At 48.3% G+C, this 15,396-nt stretch overlaps 1 long non-coding RNA gene across 1 annotated transcript in view; it reads right to left on the bottom strand.

Annotated features, from left to right (window-relative positions):
- The window catches only part of LOC109275409 (uncharacterized), a 58,311-nt gene that overhangs the window by 38,986 nt on the left and 3,929 nt on the right, over nt 1–15,396 (bottom strand). The window contains exon 2 of the long non-coding RNA XR_002084121.2: nt 12,452–12,563. This is a non-coding gene — a long non-coding RNA (uncharacterized LOC109275409). The remainder of the gene's footprint in view (nt 1–12,451; nt 12,564–15,396) is intronic.

The following is a 15,396-nucleotide window of genomic DNA, read 5'->3' as shown; positions in this document are numbered from 1 at the left end:
TAGATCAGTCAGGGCTCTACTGCCCCTCTTGGACCTTGGAGCTTGTGGGGCAGGGTGGGAGGAGGCGGGCAAGGGAGGGGATGTGTCAGTTACAGGTATGGCTGATGTGCACCCCCCCACCCCCGCTCAGGTTCAACATCCTGTGTGGGGGCTGAAGACCCAGCTCTACCTCTAAATTCTCCCACTAGCTAGCCTGCGTCAGAAACATTAGAAAGCAAAAAAATTAGTCCTCTAAAATTATTTGAGCCTGGGTTTACCGTGCAGCAGTCTAATGAGAATAGTCATTAGTGATACCTGCTCCAGCTCTGAGAGGCCATTCGATGAGCTCAAATGAGATAATGATTATGCAAAGGCTTTGTAAACCCAAACATCAGTTGGATGGCACATCACCCGGATGAAACCTGTATAGATGACTGCGTATCTTTCACCCTAATGTAACCACTCCTGGCTGCAAGCCACACATGGCCATTTCACCGTGATTAGGAAATGAAATCAGATGGAACGGTGTTTGAAGCACTGTGGGGCTTTTTTAAGGGATGAATATGTTGCAGAGTTGCCATTTATTAATTGTATGTGTTTATATATTTCCTCTTATCCACCAAGGGCTGGAGGCTACATACAAACTGTATAAAAGTATATGCAATAAATAATAATAGAACCAAGAGGAAAGAGCACTGTCAGACAAGATAGAAATTTTAAATCTGAGCTTCCTGGCAACCCAGGAAAACATGAAACAATGCAATTACATAATTTTCATTTTCAGAAAGAAACGTTACTTAAAAATTGTAACCAAGGGGAGCCTGGGTGGCTCCGTCGGTTAAACGTCTGACGCTTGATTTTGACTCAGGTCATGGTCTCACAATTTGTGAGATTGAGCCCCGCATCAGGCTCTGCACTGATGGCATGGAGTCTGCTTAGAATTCTCTGATTCTCTCTCTCCCTCTCTCTCTGTCTCTCCCCCGCTTGTGCCCTGGCTCTCTCTCTCTCTCTCTTTCTCTCTCAAAATAAATAAATAAACTTCAAAAAAGAATTGCAATTAAAAGAAACTGCATCGCGCTAATGTTTTTCCATTGAGCCTTCCATTTTCCTATGTAAATGTGGATCCAGTGGACAATGTCTCTGGAGAGAACTAAAATGGTCAGTGTCCCCAAGAGCGAGGATAAACTTTGTGGCAGGACATGAATTTCAGAAGCTTAGAGCAGAGCCCATGAGGCAACATGGAACCCTATTAAGAACACAGAACTGAGAATCTAAAATCCGTTCGAGTCTCAGTCTCCCCATGTGTTGGTCGTGTGGCCATGGGCAAGTATTTTAATTCTGAGTCCTGGTAAGAAGGAATAATTAGACTGACCTCGGACGATTGTGAAGAGGAAAACAATCTATTGGGCAGACACTTCATCTGTAAAGCACTAATGATGTGTTTGTTATTAACCCTCATGTTTTACAGGTCACGAATGTGTCTAACATAGCAATGCCCAACGTGTACAGATACATGCTAATCTTACGTGTTCCCTCTTGGAGCTCTAATGTGTCCACTGGCCTATTGCAGGCCCGGGAAGTCCTACAAACAAAATGTTCTTTTTAGCTCATTTTCACTCAGCATTTCCAGACTTATTTGACTACTTATGACCTCACTTCCCTTTTGCGTGACCCCAATCTACGATGCATCTTTTGGAAACATTAAACCAACCCAGTGTTCTCAGGGTGCCTGGGTGGCTCAGTCGGTTAGGCGTCCGACTTCGGCTCAGGTCATGATCTCACAGTTTGTGGGTTCGAGCTCCATGTCGGGGTCTGTGCTGACAGCTCAGAGCCTGGAGCCTGCTTCGTGTTCTGTGTCTCCCTCTCTCTCTGCCCCTCCCCCACTCTCACTTTGTCTCACTCTGTCTCGCAAAAATAAATAAATGTAATAGAAAAACTAAAAAAAAGAAAAACAAAAAACCAACTAACCCAGTGTTCTCAATGGCGGGGGGGGGGGGGGTGATTTTGCCCCAAGACCTATGGCAACGTCTGAACATACTATTGATTATCTCGATGACTGGTGGCGGGGCAGGGATCAAGGTGGTCCTGTCATCTAGGGGTAGAGATGCTGCTAGGCATCTTATAATACACAGGACTTCGAAGACTTACCCGACCCAAATGCCAGTAATGCTGAGGTTAAGAAACTAAGCCCTAACTAATCCTTCTTTGAAATTATTTCTATTTTTATTAATTATTTATATTCTCACAGGGTTAACAGGCCCAGAGATAAACTCTCTTCTGTGATTCCACAGTTTCTTCCCTCCAGTTCCGTGTACCTGGCCTGGCTTAAACTGTGTGGTGCTCCAGGACTTAACACACAATCCAGGGGGCTCAGCCCTCACCCTCGACGACTCTGGTGAAATCTCCCGTGAGCCATGTGCCTTCCAGGCCTCAGTCATAATCACACAGCTACAATGCATGTCAGCGCTGTCCCTGCCAACTTCCTCTTCTCAGGACCACCCATCCTGAATCTTCTTGCAGACAGTAGGTCCTTCCTGGAGTGCAGTGACCACATCCCCACCCCGTACCCCAAATATGGGGGAGCCTGGCAGGGAACTGGATGCTTCCGAAGAGAGACGACCAGTACACTTCCCAGGCCAGTCAAGAGCCAGAAAATGTCACCTCCGAATTATCTGGGGAACACCTTTGTGTGTGTAGTGCATGCAAATGTCAGCTAAAACGTGCCCACGATGTAACTTTCTCCCCTTTTCTGTGATTCAATTTAAGTTTCCTTTTCGGCTCCCCTTCTGCTCAATGGCAGACATTTTATCTCCATAAACTCCGTAAACTATAGATTATCATTTCCTCAGGTCTCCCAAGATGTCAGGGGAAGGGGTCCCCGGGCCAGCACCCACCCCACCCCGCCCCCGTCATCATCTACCGTGCTGGTGTCAGAGGGGCCCCCACCCTCACTGCCTTCTGCCATGCTGTTCTGGTTCTTTCTTGTGTCCACTGTCTCTCTGTGCCACATCCTTGCCTCTCTGATGCCTGTGCCTCTGACACCACCGTGGGCTTCAAGAACCCCAGAGGGTTTGTCTGAGGATCTCCATATTCCACACCATGCTGGGCCCCCTCTTGGGCTCACCCCAGGAAAGAGAGGTACAGGTCCCCTCTTGCCTCAGTTTCCCAAATCTACCTGGACAGCCATCATTCCTCACCCAGACTTGACCCAGGAACTTGGAGGGGAACAGGAATCCTTCTCAAAGACTCATTCGTCCCCAGAATTTCTCCTCCCCTGCCCCCAGCCTCCACTCTAGGACCTCTTTTTCCTGTTTGCCTGCTCTCATTTCTTTTTCTACTCATCCTATATTCCCTATGCCCTGAGCTCCCCTTTGGAGCCATCCTTTTGAAACTCCAAAACTTAAGCTTTTGAACGTCAAATGCTTTTCTTTTTCTTTTCTTCCCCCCCCCCCCCGAATTACCATCTCTGCCAGGAGTTTCAAAAGTCTGTTTAGACTCTTAGCTTTGCCTCTGCATTTTTGCTGAGTCATTCGCTCACTAAGAGAATAAAAGCAGAAGGTCTTAGCCTGAATTCAGGGAAGGACTAGGGGGACAGGAGAATGAGGAAAAAATCTTTGGTGAAATCTCAAAATGTACTTACCCCACAACAGTGAGGCCCCTCCCCCCATGCCACTTGTGGGTCCACTTTCGTGGTTTCTTATATCCAGTCCTGACAAGGTTTAAATTTTCATTCAGCAGCAGAACTGTGCGTAGGGTTACAAATAGGTTTCATTTCCTTTGCCAAGTTCAATTGATTGGTAACGGTGGCCCGAATCATGTTCAGAGATGTTCTAAAGCCTCATCTGGGCTTGCTAGGCAAAAGTGGGTTAGTTGCATCTGCCTTGGGTGAGGGAGGAAAAATGGGAGAGCAGGAATGCCAAGAACTAGCCATCACTTCTTGTCATCTGCAAACTTGGAGATTCCTCTGGAACCTTCCTCTTCCAGATTGGATAAGCAAATGGTATCAGAAGGCCTGACAGAAAGCCTAGGATAAGAAGGAACCCCAAGTATAAAGGATGTTTGGCGAGGAGGCAGGATCATCCCAGGACCAACATTCCAAGTGGCATCGCCGGGGCCTGGGACTCAGAGACAGGCAGGTTATAGGACCCCAGCACAGTGGTCCTCACTGTTCCCCCAGCTCCTAGGCCTGCCCTCGGGGAGAGTGGTGGGCCTTCTGGATCTGCGCCCTCTGGAGTAAGCACACAAAGTCTTATGGAGCAAATTGGTTATTTATTCCGTGGTCAGTGGGAGCCACTGATGGTGTTTGAGTGGAGAATGACAACATAGGAGAGGGCCTTTAACAAGACGAATCCAGCAGCCACAGACGGAGGCGTCTTTCCAGAGTTGCTGCGGCAGTCCGTGTGAGAAGCCTGCACGAGTGGGCATGAATGCAGGCGTGATACTGAGACAACAGAAGAGAGCCTAAGGCCACCCTCCCCTGACTGCTCGCCACGCCACAGGCCTCGCAGAAGCCCGACTAGGACAAACTTTCTTGATAACTCTCCGTGCCTATAGCCTCTGCCTTCGCTTTGAAGGAAGCAAGGATTTGCAAAAGTCAGGGTGCCTCAAAACAGAGTACCGCCAGTGGGGCCTGGGCTAGGGAGGGCCTGGCTGGGGACCCTAAAAGGAAGAGAGGAATAACCAGCGGGCCTAGAGCAGCGGGCACTGGGCATATGCCCACTTCCCGGCGCCCGCAAGGCAGAGGGAACCTTGTGGTATCTGGGTGGCTCGAGGCCATCCTGACAAAGGTCAGGCTGCACTGAGGATGCAGCCTGGCTCCATCCCTCTGGGCTTTCCTCCAGGTCTCGGAATCATTCCTCCAAGGCATAAGTCAGCTTCCCCCACTGAAATGAGCTAAACCAGAAACACAAAAACAAAGCTGGGCACAGCACAGAGAGGAGGTTTGCCAAGGAGGCACACACTCCAGGCTGGGGCTGCTCTTGACTGTTCAGGCAGGTGACTTGAGGATAATGGAATGATGGTACACCCTGGGGGGAGGGGATGGGAGGGGGAGGAGTGGGGAAAAGCATAAAAACAGTAGGAGCCACTGAGCAGGGCTTCCTCGCTCTGGCAAGATCAGAAAGATCCCGCTTCTTCCCACCAAGGTTTGGGGGTCCTAAATCGATTCCCCTCCCCTCTCCCCCTCCTCCCCAACATTGACTTGCCCTTTCTCTCTGTTTCTGCCTCATCGCCCCTCCCCAATTTGCCTTTCTTGCTGCCTCTCTGCTCTCTCTTTTTCTCATCCCTCCACCTAAACCTGGCCACAACGGCATGTACTTCTGGCTCAACCCGCAAGTACCCCAAGCAGAACATGTATGGCCATCGCCTCCTGAAGCTCAGTCCCAGCGTGACCTGGGCAGGTGTCCCTGGAAGATGGCAAAGCTATCCAGAGCCACCTTCCTCACGCATTCCTAACCTCCCACTAGCCAGCCTGGAAAAGGATTGGGTCCCGTGGCCTTGGCCAACCCCCTTCTGTCTGGCTCTGCTAGTTTTCCTTATTGAAGACACATGGGGTGAGGGGATGGGTGCTGCCTGCAATCAGGTGGTCATTCAACTCACCCCGCCCCCAGCACAGAAGGAGACGTAAACGCATAGGAGGTCACTAGCCACACAAAGCAGCAGCACACTCGCCCAGCAGGTGCTGAGCTGCTGAGCAGGTGACAGGAGTTCGGAGAGAAGAGACTGGAGGCCCAGGAGGACCACAAGGAGGCGGTGGCAAAGAGCCTCCCATCCAGGAAGAGAGACAGCACATTCCAGGTGGGACCGGCAGAGTAAAGGGCCCCACCCCAAACCGAGCATGGCCATCTCAGAGGGTGGAGGGTGGGGGATGGGGGGTGGGGGGGGGTTGGGCAGTGAGTTGAGCAGGCCAGCCTGAAAGGAACAGAGAGTTTGTGTGGGGCGCAGTGAGCAAAAAAGCTACGTTGGAGCTAGTTCGGAGCGGGTTTTGAACGCAAAGTCGAGAGTTTGGAATTTATCCATTCGTGAGCCAGAGACGTGGCAAGTTGCTGGGTGGGGAAGGAACATTATCAAAACGGTGTCTCAGAAGACGTCAAATAGGACCTTTCTTGTGGCAGGTTGGCAGTGGGGCCTGCGGCTGAAAACAACACCAGCTAAATAACACGCATGGTAAAGAATACGGGGGGAAAACGGGACCAGATGCCACACTCCCCCAGGGCTTATTAGCTGCGGTTCCACTGCAATCAGCCCACTTCAAGCCATGTAAGCATTTCTGCCAGGGAGGCGGTGGGAATCAGGAGAGCTGGCCAGGGAAGACAGTGGCTTTTTCTCTGTGCATCAGGGATGTGCCTTCTTCTCCAGCCCACCCCAACCTCGGGGTGGGGGTGGGGGGATTCCCATAGTGATGCACCCACAGAGGCTGAGGAAAGGTGGGCAATCCAATCCCTGCTTAGACAGCAGGGTGCTTCTCCCTCTCTGAGCCAGGAAGAAGGAAATTGGCCTGACAGCAGGTGGAGAGAGAAGGCATCTGTGGAGCACCTGTTTGGCCAGCGTTTTGTACGACAGTGAGTGAGCCTCCCGTGGGCCACAAGGACACCTCAGACAGTAGATGTGCTCAAAGACCTATATCATATGGTTCCATTTATAGGTAATATCCAGAAGAGGCAGTTTGATAGACTAGTGGTTGCCAGGACCTGAAGAGGGGGGTAGAAATGGGGAGTAACTGCTTACTGGGTCTGGGGTTTCTTTTGGGGGTGACAGGAAATGTTTTGGAACTAGGCAGTGGTGACGGTTGCATGACACTGTGAATGTAATAAGTACCACTAAATTGTACACTTTAAAAGGATTGAATTGGTAAATTTCGTGTTAAGTGCATCTGACCACAATAATCTTCTTTAAAAAAAAAAATGGCATCTGAGCTTCAAACATCTTGTCAGTTATCATCACACCCAGGGACTCCCTGTAAGGAGTAGGACCCAGAAGCAATGTGCCACAGAGTAGACTTTCAGTGATAAGAGACAGTGGTGGGGACTGGGGGAGGAGGGGTGGCGCAGGGCAGGGGCAGTGGGAGCATCAATGATTTTCAGGCTGGAGTCTGCTCTCCCCGTCCAAAGAGTAAGGCCATGTGGAATCTTCTGAAGAACTCACACACATGTGCCCTGTCCTGTTCCCAAATATTTCAGGCCATTCCCTCTGGGCACATGGAAAGATTGTACTTCCTGGCCCCTTTCCAACTGAGTGGACCCAGGTGACTAGTTCTGGCCAATGAAATGCATGCAAGGGTAAGTCTTTCCTGGCGACGACATTTCAGTCCTGATGCGAGATCTGTGAGCACTCGTCCTCCCGGTAGAGTAGCAATGATGGAGACTGGGGCTGTCCCATCAGCCTGAGTCCCTGACTGACCTGGTGAGCAGAGCTTCTGCTGACCTGCAGTGGATATGTAGCCTAAAGAGAAGTAAGGCTTTGCTGATCCAAGTTATTCAAATCCAGAAGTGGTTTGTTACCGCAGCATAACCTTGTCCATCCTGGCAGAATTGGCACTGGGACTCCTGCCCCATCACCAGGCCCTCGGTGTCAGCCAGAGACATTCGTGGACAAGAAATACAATACTGTCTCAGTAGCTGGATGGGAAAAGAGACATTTGTCCCTTTCCCTCTTCCCCCAACACACACAAGTTGCCTGATAGAAGGACAAGATGTGAAAGACTAGACCATGCCTTCCTCCTCACATCCCTATCCTTGAGGGGAGAAGAAGAAATGAGAACTCAATCAGGAGATGAAATTTCGAGCCAGGCTGGACTAAGCTGTGATAAACTGGAACGATCAGAACACAGGGCGAGCGCCCTATGGGACAAGAAAGGGAGAGTCTACAGAACTTGACTGAAGGCAGTGATTGGGCTCCCAGGACCCGCCAGTCAGGGTCCCAGCAGGAAGCAGAAGGCACCCTCAAATGGAGGTCATCTAGGACAGTTTAATGGGACAGGACTATGTACAAAGTGGTGCACAGGTTAAGGCTAGCAGCCTAGGGAGATGTTATCCTCCCTAAGCCCTAAAGGGAGGATGTATCTGGAACTTAGTGAGGGGTCATGTGACAGCAGCTGTGATTTATGTGAGAGATACACAGCCACTTGCAACCCTCTACCCATTTGGGAGGCAGTCCGGGAGATAAATACCCCAACCTCGTCTTCCTCCTGCCCTCTGGTCTCCTACCAGCGCTTTCTAACTGGCTGAACCCAACAGGACACTAGCGGTCAAGGGAGCCCTTTGACACATCTGTGACAGATTGTCTCCAGGCTCAAAGCAGGAGGGAGCAGGGTGGGGGATTAATCAAAAGGGGAAAACAGAGGCTATCAAGAAGTTCCATATCCTGAGTGAAAGTGCTCACTAAATTTGTTCTAGGTGTTTGGGAGAGATTTTTTTTTTTTAAATATAGCTGTATGTTGGGATGCCTGGGTGGCTCAGTCGGTTAAGCATCCAACTCTTGATTTTGACTCGGGTCATGATCTCACTGTTAATGAGTTCAAGTCCCACATCAGGCTCTGCACTGACAGCATGGAGCCTGCTTGGGATTCTCCCCCTCTCCCTCTCTCTCTCCCTGTCTCTCTGCCCCTCCCTTGCTTGTACACATGTGCTTGCTCTCTCTCTCTCTCAAAATAAATAGACATATATATATGTACATATATATATATATGTATACATATATGTGTGTGTGTGTGTGTGTGTGTAGTTGTATGTTACTAATGTAACACAATGTTACATTAGTTTCGGGTGTAAGGCAGTGCTGTATATCCAGGTGTCATGCTATGCTCATCACAAGTGTAGCTACGGTCTGTCACCACATAACGGGATCACAATACCATTGTCTGTACTTCCTAAGCTGTACCTTTCACCCCCATGAGTTATTTGCATCATAACTGGAGGCCCATATCTAGGGAGATTATTTTTTATCACCGATGTTCCAGATGGGGCAGGATGGAATGGACATAAGAGGACCACTTAAGAAACAACTATGATGGTTCTTGTCAGACAGCGAATGGAAAGGTAGAAGGAAAGGAGGGTGGAATAGCATCCAGGAGACCAAAGAAGAGGATCAAGAAGAAGAATTAACCCAAGTACAGGTGGCTGAAGAGAAGGGCTGGGAGTTTTCTTGGTGTCCCTGGTGACCATCCAGGGAGATACCCCAGAAGAGTGGCAAGGATGAAGTCTGAATTGGTTAGCATCCTGCAGGAAATGGATGGACACTCAAAGGGTTGAATTGTAAAGAACTTATTTTTTTTTAATGTTTGTTTTTGAAGGAAAGAGAGTGAGTGCAAGCAGAGGAGAGGCAGAGAACGTTGAGGGGGGGGGTGGGGGTAGGGAGCGGGGAGGAGCCCAGGAGGAGCCCAACATGGGGCTTAAACTCATGAACCATGAGATCATGACCGGAGCCAAAGTCGGACTGACTGAGCCACCCAAGCACCCCTGCACTGTAAAGAATTTAATGAAGGGTGGGAATGCAAGCTGGTGCAGCCACTCTGGAAAACAGTTTGGAGGTTCCTCAAAAAACTAAAAATAGAACTACCCTACGACCCAGCAATTGCACTACTAGGCATTTACCCATGGGATACAGGTGTGCTGTTTCGAAGGGACACATGCACCCCCGTGTTTATAGCAGCACTATCAACAATAGCCAAAGTACGGAAAGAGCCCAAATGTCCATCGATGGATGAATGGATAAAGAAAATGTGGTATATACATATACAATGGAGTATTACTCAGCAATCAAAAAGAATGAAATCTTGCCGTTTGCAACTACGTGGATGGAACTGGAGGGTATTATGCTAAATGAAATTAGTCAGAGAAAGACAAAAATCATATGACTTCACTCATAAGAGGACTTTAAGAGACAAAACAGATGAACATAAGGGAAGGGAAACAAAAATAAAAACAGGGAGGGAGACAAAACAGAAAAGACTCGTAAATATGGAGAACAAACTGAGGGTTACTGGAGGGGTTGTGGGAGGGCAGATGGGCTAATTGGGTAAGGGGCACTAAGGAATCTACTCCTGAAATCATTGTTGCACTATATGCTAACTAATTTGGATGTAAATTTTTAAAAATAAAAAATAAAATTAAAAAAATAAAGATACAGTTTTCAAAAAAAAGAATTTAATGAAGGGACTCTGTAAGGTGTAGGCAGGATGAAAGGAGCCAGAAACGCCTGGAGTTAATAAGGCACCTGGAGACTCACGATTGCTGGAAGCTGTTTGCATCCCTGTGCCTCAAGGGACAGGAGAGTCTGATGCTTCAATGGAGAGGCGGGGCCAGCCAACACCTCATGACACGTCCCTCACACCTTCTAGTCTCCTGCCGTGCCTCCCACTGGGTGAACCAACTAGAAACCTGGGGGTAAAGAGCTCAGCAGGGGCAGGAAAGGGCAGAGAATGCATGTATGGGGAGAGGAGAACAAACAGAAAAGCCGCCATCTTGGAGGAAGGAGGAAGTAAAACAGGGAGGCAGTGAGGAAACTGTAGCGAAGGTGGCAGACTTTTCTCTAGGTCCCAGGAGAGGGATGAGGGAAGAACAGTGGTGTCAATCAAGGGAGCATTCTAGACAAAAGAGACCTGGGCATGCTTTACGCTGAGACTCAGTTCACCTACACCACACCACTGGTGTCATGGCGATGGGTTAATCCTGGCTCACAACACGCTGAAAAGGCTCTGCCATTTCAGGTGCCCCAGAAGATACCAAGGATGCAGTGAATGGGGCAACACATTCACAACTCAACAACACTGCGAGTTCCTGTTGACTCCAACTATCCATCTGTCACACAAGAGAAGGATAATCTTTTAAGAGGAGGAAGACTTTCAGTCACAGTAACACAAAGGCTACTGTATTGCATCCCTGGCTCCCTGGAGGCTGGCTGGATCCAATTCAAATAATTTCTTTCCGGAGTTGCTGTTGCCAGGAGGATTTAGAACAGCAAACAGTGGTGGTCAATCTAGGTGAAGCTGCCTGTGTCTTTCAACCTTCCTTCCTGGGCATTTCGGGGAAATCAGCATCTGACTTTCCAGCAACAGCCCGCTGTGGGCCACCAATGTGTTGTGTTCATTTTAAAGGGTTAGCCACTGTCTGCAACATCACTCATCAGCGTCGCTAAAAAGGAAGGCTTCTCTTCCTTGCAGTTGGAACGGTGTGCAATGAGCCTCTGAAAAGGCCGGCAGAATCTGGATCACCAGTGGGCAGTTAACTAAAAGAGACAGCACAGGCTGCTGCATTCAGCCTGAGTGAAAATGCTCAGAAGAGAGGAAAAAGATAAATGATCTTAGAGGCTTAAATGAACTTTGCCAGGAAAAGGAGGAGTTGGGCTTCCAGAGTTCATCCTGCTCGGTGGTTCATCATCAAAGTCAGGGCCACAAAGTAAAGCCGTGCAGGTTGTGCACTGCACAGAACCCTCCACCCCTGCCTGCTCCCCTTCCTGCCAAGGGGGCAACAACAGCTGAAATCCAGTATGCTTTCCACTTGCCAAGCCATGTTCCCTGGGAACTGCACCACCCAGAGGAGGCAGGACGGGTCTATTTTTGATTCTCACAAAAAAGCCATGTATGCTTATGGCCACCTTGGCCAAATTCATTCTAGCTGCTACTGATGCATTTACAACTCAGATCTTGCCTGAAATAGCACTGAATTATAATCAGAGCATGAGTGGGAGAAATTCAGAAAAGACGATAATAGTAATGACAAACAACAACAGTCCCTCATTTGGGTTTAGCCTTTAACACTTTAAAAAGTGCTTTGCCACACAGGATCGCATTCAATCTTCAGAACGACACTGGAGTCAAGCCACAGGAAGGTGTTCTTCCCCACTGAACATCTGTGGACTGAGATGAGGCTCAGAGATCCAGGACTGAAATCTCACTCCTTTGATTTCACATTCTCTGCTCTTTGCACAATATAACCCCCCCCCCCAAAAAACCTACACATTTGGAAAAGCTTCTAGTTATTGAGTTGGACAGCCAGCACCAATTTGCCAGTCTCCTGGGTGACAGAACAGTAATTTTCCTCTGAGGATCTGCTGCCATTCTCAGTAGACATTCTTCTTTCTAGGGAAAGACATGCAGCTCAGGCCCCACCCTTTGGGCCGTGGCACAGTGATTGGTGCAGGAATGGCCATGTGATCCACCAGAGCCAATGAGAAGCAAGAAAGACCTTTGCCTTGCCTGACACAGGAAGGACACCCACCTGCTTTCCATTGGTCTTGAGCAGGAAAGAAGGTGTGTCTAGAGTTTCTGGCTGTCAACTCAGCCCAGGTGGAATATAAAAATAAATAAAGACAAAGTGGGTGATAGGACAGCCAAGAGATGACCAGAGGCAGGGTCCTAGTGATAGCACTTGAGCCTATAGATTGAGTCACACACACTGAAGTACTTTTTATTTACTTGAGAATATACATTTCTTTTATTATTTAGGCAGCTTGAATTGCATCATCTATTTCTTACCATTAAAATATCTTGGCTGGTTTAGGTAGTTTCTTCCTCTTCAGTCTCAACAGCCATGTGCAGATACAGGCAACGTCATTCACAGCAGTGGGGACCAGCCAAGGTTCACCTGCTAAAGACAGAGCCACAGAAATTCTCTCAGTTCCATTCTGTGGCTACTCACCAGCTCTACGCAGCAGCCTGGAAAAACTAAAAGTGTTCCCGTTGCCCAGATACCCACTGGAGCAGCCTAGCCTACTGGGAATTGTGAGGCAATTGCCTGGTATAATGAGAAGTACACTTCACTTAGTAGAGGTTCAGCTGTGCTCTGTGCTTGGACACCTGCATAGGATAGATCCCTAATGGTGAAAAAATGGCTCCCATTGGTAATGGAGGCTACAGGCAGGAAAGGGAGTCTTCTCCCTCCAGCATGGGACATAAGTCCTCTCCTTCAATCTGCCTGGGCCACCTTTGGTCATGTACCCACCACTGGATCAAAGCAGTTACCAGGAGAATGCCATGCATTGATTGGCTTAGACTGACCAGGATCTACCCTAGAGCTGGAAATGGTGTTGCACTGGGTATCCTTGAGTCACTCTGGGAGGGATAGATCCCCAAACTGGAATTCTGTTGAAAAGTAAGAAGTACAGACTAGATGTTTGGGTTAGATCAAGAATGTCATTATAGCCACTACTTGACCTTGTGACCCTGGGCATATGCCTCCAACTCTTTGAGCCTCTGTGTGCTTGTCTGCAAACTGAAGGGAACAGAATCAGGACACTGATTACTCCTCGAATTTTTTGATGTTTGCTTTGTATTTGAAGAAATCCAATGTGTCCCCACACTTGAGAGAGCATTGCAAGCTGTCTTATAAATGAGTATGGAAGGGAACTAAGGTGACTTTCAAAGAAAGTGTGGGATCCATGTGTCTACTTCCCAAATGCGCTTTTTGGCACTGAGTGTTCTCAAAATTGAGAGATTTGATATACAAATTTTAACGTATGTCTTTAAAAGAAAAAAAAAAGGATCGGCCCCAGCTGAGTCAATGTCTCACCTTGAAATGAGACTCCTGCCTCACTGCAGGCCTATCACTCCTCGTGGTCCTATGCCCTGTTCATCTCCTCCAGCATTTCCTGGCCTCACCCATCCCCACCCCACCCCGGGCAGGTGTGTGCAAATCCTGGTTTACTAAGTACTGTCCCCCCCCACACACACACACACACACACGTGTCCCGTTACTGCCTAATCTCATTTAGGCTTTGGGATAGTCAGTCCCGTGGAGCCCGCAAGGTGGAGACTTACTCCTCCCGACTACAAAAAAAAAAAGGTTTTTCCAAACTTCTTTAGTACAAAGTCATATTCTGTGGCATATAACAATAAATTCTAAGCAACGATAACCTTTACAAACAAAGGCTGGGTTTTGCCTTTTCTTTTTTCTTCTGGGCCCGGTCAAATCATACAACTATAGCACTATTATAAATAGCTGGCATGATTTTTCAATCCTGATGCCAGGTGTACCCCCGACCACATAACTCAGACCCTGGGAGGGGGGGGCAGTGGGTAGCATAGCACACATCAACAGTTGTTAAAATCCTCAGGTTTCTTCTCTTTTTTAAGATTTTATTTTTAAATAATCTCTACAACCAAGGTGGGGTTTGAACTTAGAACCCTGAGATCAAGAGTCACATGCTCTACTGATCGAGCTAGCCAGGCGCCCCTAAAATCCCCAGCTTTCTAACGTGCCCTCAAAGCTGAGAACCACCGCTCAGGAGACACTGCCTTAGCGTCTGCCATTGGTCTTAGCAATGGCCACCCAACTTCAGTGAAGGAAGAAAGGGAAGTTATGTACTTCCCAACTCTTGGCTACAGGGAAAAATAAACTTGTTACCAGATCTTTACAGTCTACTGGTTCCTGGGATATTTGGAGGAGGGGAGTGTTGTTGTCTCTCAGAAAGGGTTCTGAGCTTTCTTAATAGGAACTAGCTCCATTGAAAGTCTGGCTCCCAACAGGTTCTAATTAAATCATGCTCTGTAGGATTGCCCATGACCCACCATCTCCCACGCAGACCAGAGGCCAGTCTTACTTCTGGATGAACTTCTAACAGGAGCTATTTACTGGGCTCCCTAGTAGAAGGTCACTGTAATTATTTTATTGTGACTTTACAAAGGATTTAACTAAAAGGGGCCAGAGAGGGTACCTGGAATGTTCCAAATATTCAAATATTCCAAATATTTGCCAGGCAGAAGCACGGAAGCAAGAGGGACACCTTCAGCTGGAGAAGCTCCAACTCGGGCCCGAGCCAAGGGTGTGTCCGCATGTGGCCTTGGCCGGAGACTAGACACAGGCACAGGAAGTCCACTCGGGCAGCCTCACGACTTTGAAGGTAAGGCAGCGATTTAGTTCAAGGCATAACCTATTCTGTTAAAAGCATTTTCAAATGTTCCGCCGCCTCTGACTTTGGGGAGTGACAGTCTTCCAAGAATCCAGAGCGAAACGTTAGAGGAAAGGAAACTACTTCTGATAACGAGCTCAGGAATATTTGGTCATTGCTTGACCCAGGGTTGGAGATGAGCACTGTATTGGGAACCAAGAATTTGTTCTCTTTGCATTCAGACTTTGTCTCTAACTAACGTCAAGGGTGTAAAGCATTATCAATCACCAAAGGTAATTATTAGGCGGGTACTGGCTTAGGGCTGTGGAACACGACTGAAAGGGTTTGACTCTAATTTCTAGCCGGCACTTATTAAATACATGCCAATTGATTGATAAGAACTTACCAGAGAATGGACAAAGCACACACTCAGTAGCCACCACTCACCCACAGGCATTACTGTGGTGACTACTCTCTTTCTTGCCCTGTTCTCATTACATCACCACCACTTACAGTTTGATAAGCCCACTGTAGACTTATAAACTCATTCCTCTAACGCTTGCTCAACATGAGGACCCCTTCTCATTTTGAGAT

Source organism: Panthera pardus, unplaced genomic scaffold (genome assembly GCF_024362965.1).
Source record: "Panthera pardus isolate Hobbes unplaced genomic scaffold, ASM2436296v1 HiC_scaffold_20, whole genome shotgun sequence".
NCBI classification, from domain to species: Eukaryota; Metazoa; Chordata; class Mammalia; order Carnivora; family Felidae; genus Panthera; species Panthera pardus.
The sequence above is the reverse complement of the archived record's forward strand: the minus strand, read 5'-3'. Positions and strand labels throughout refer to the sequence as shown.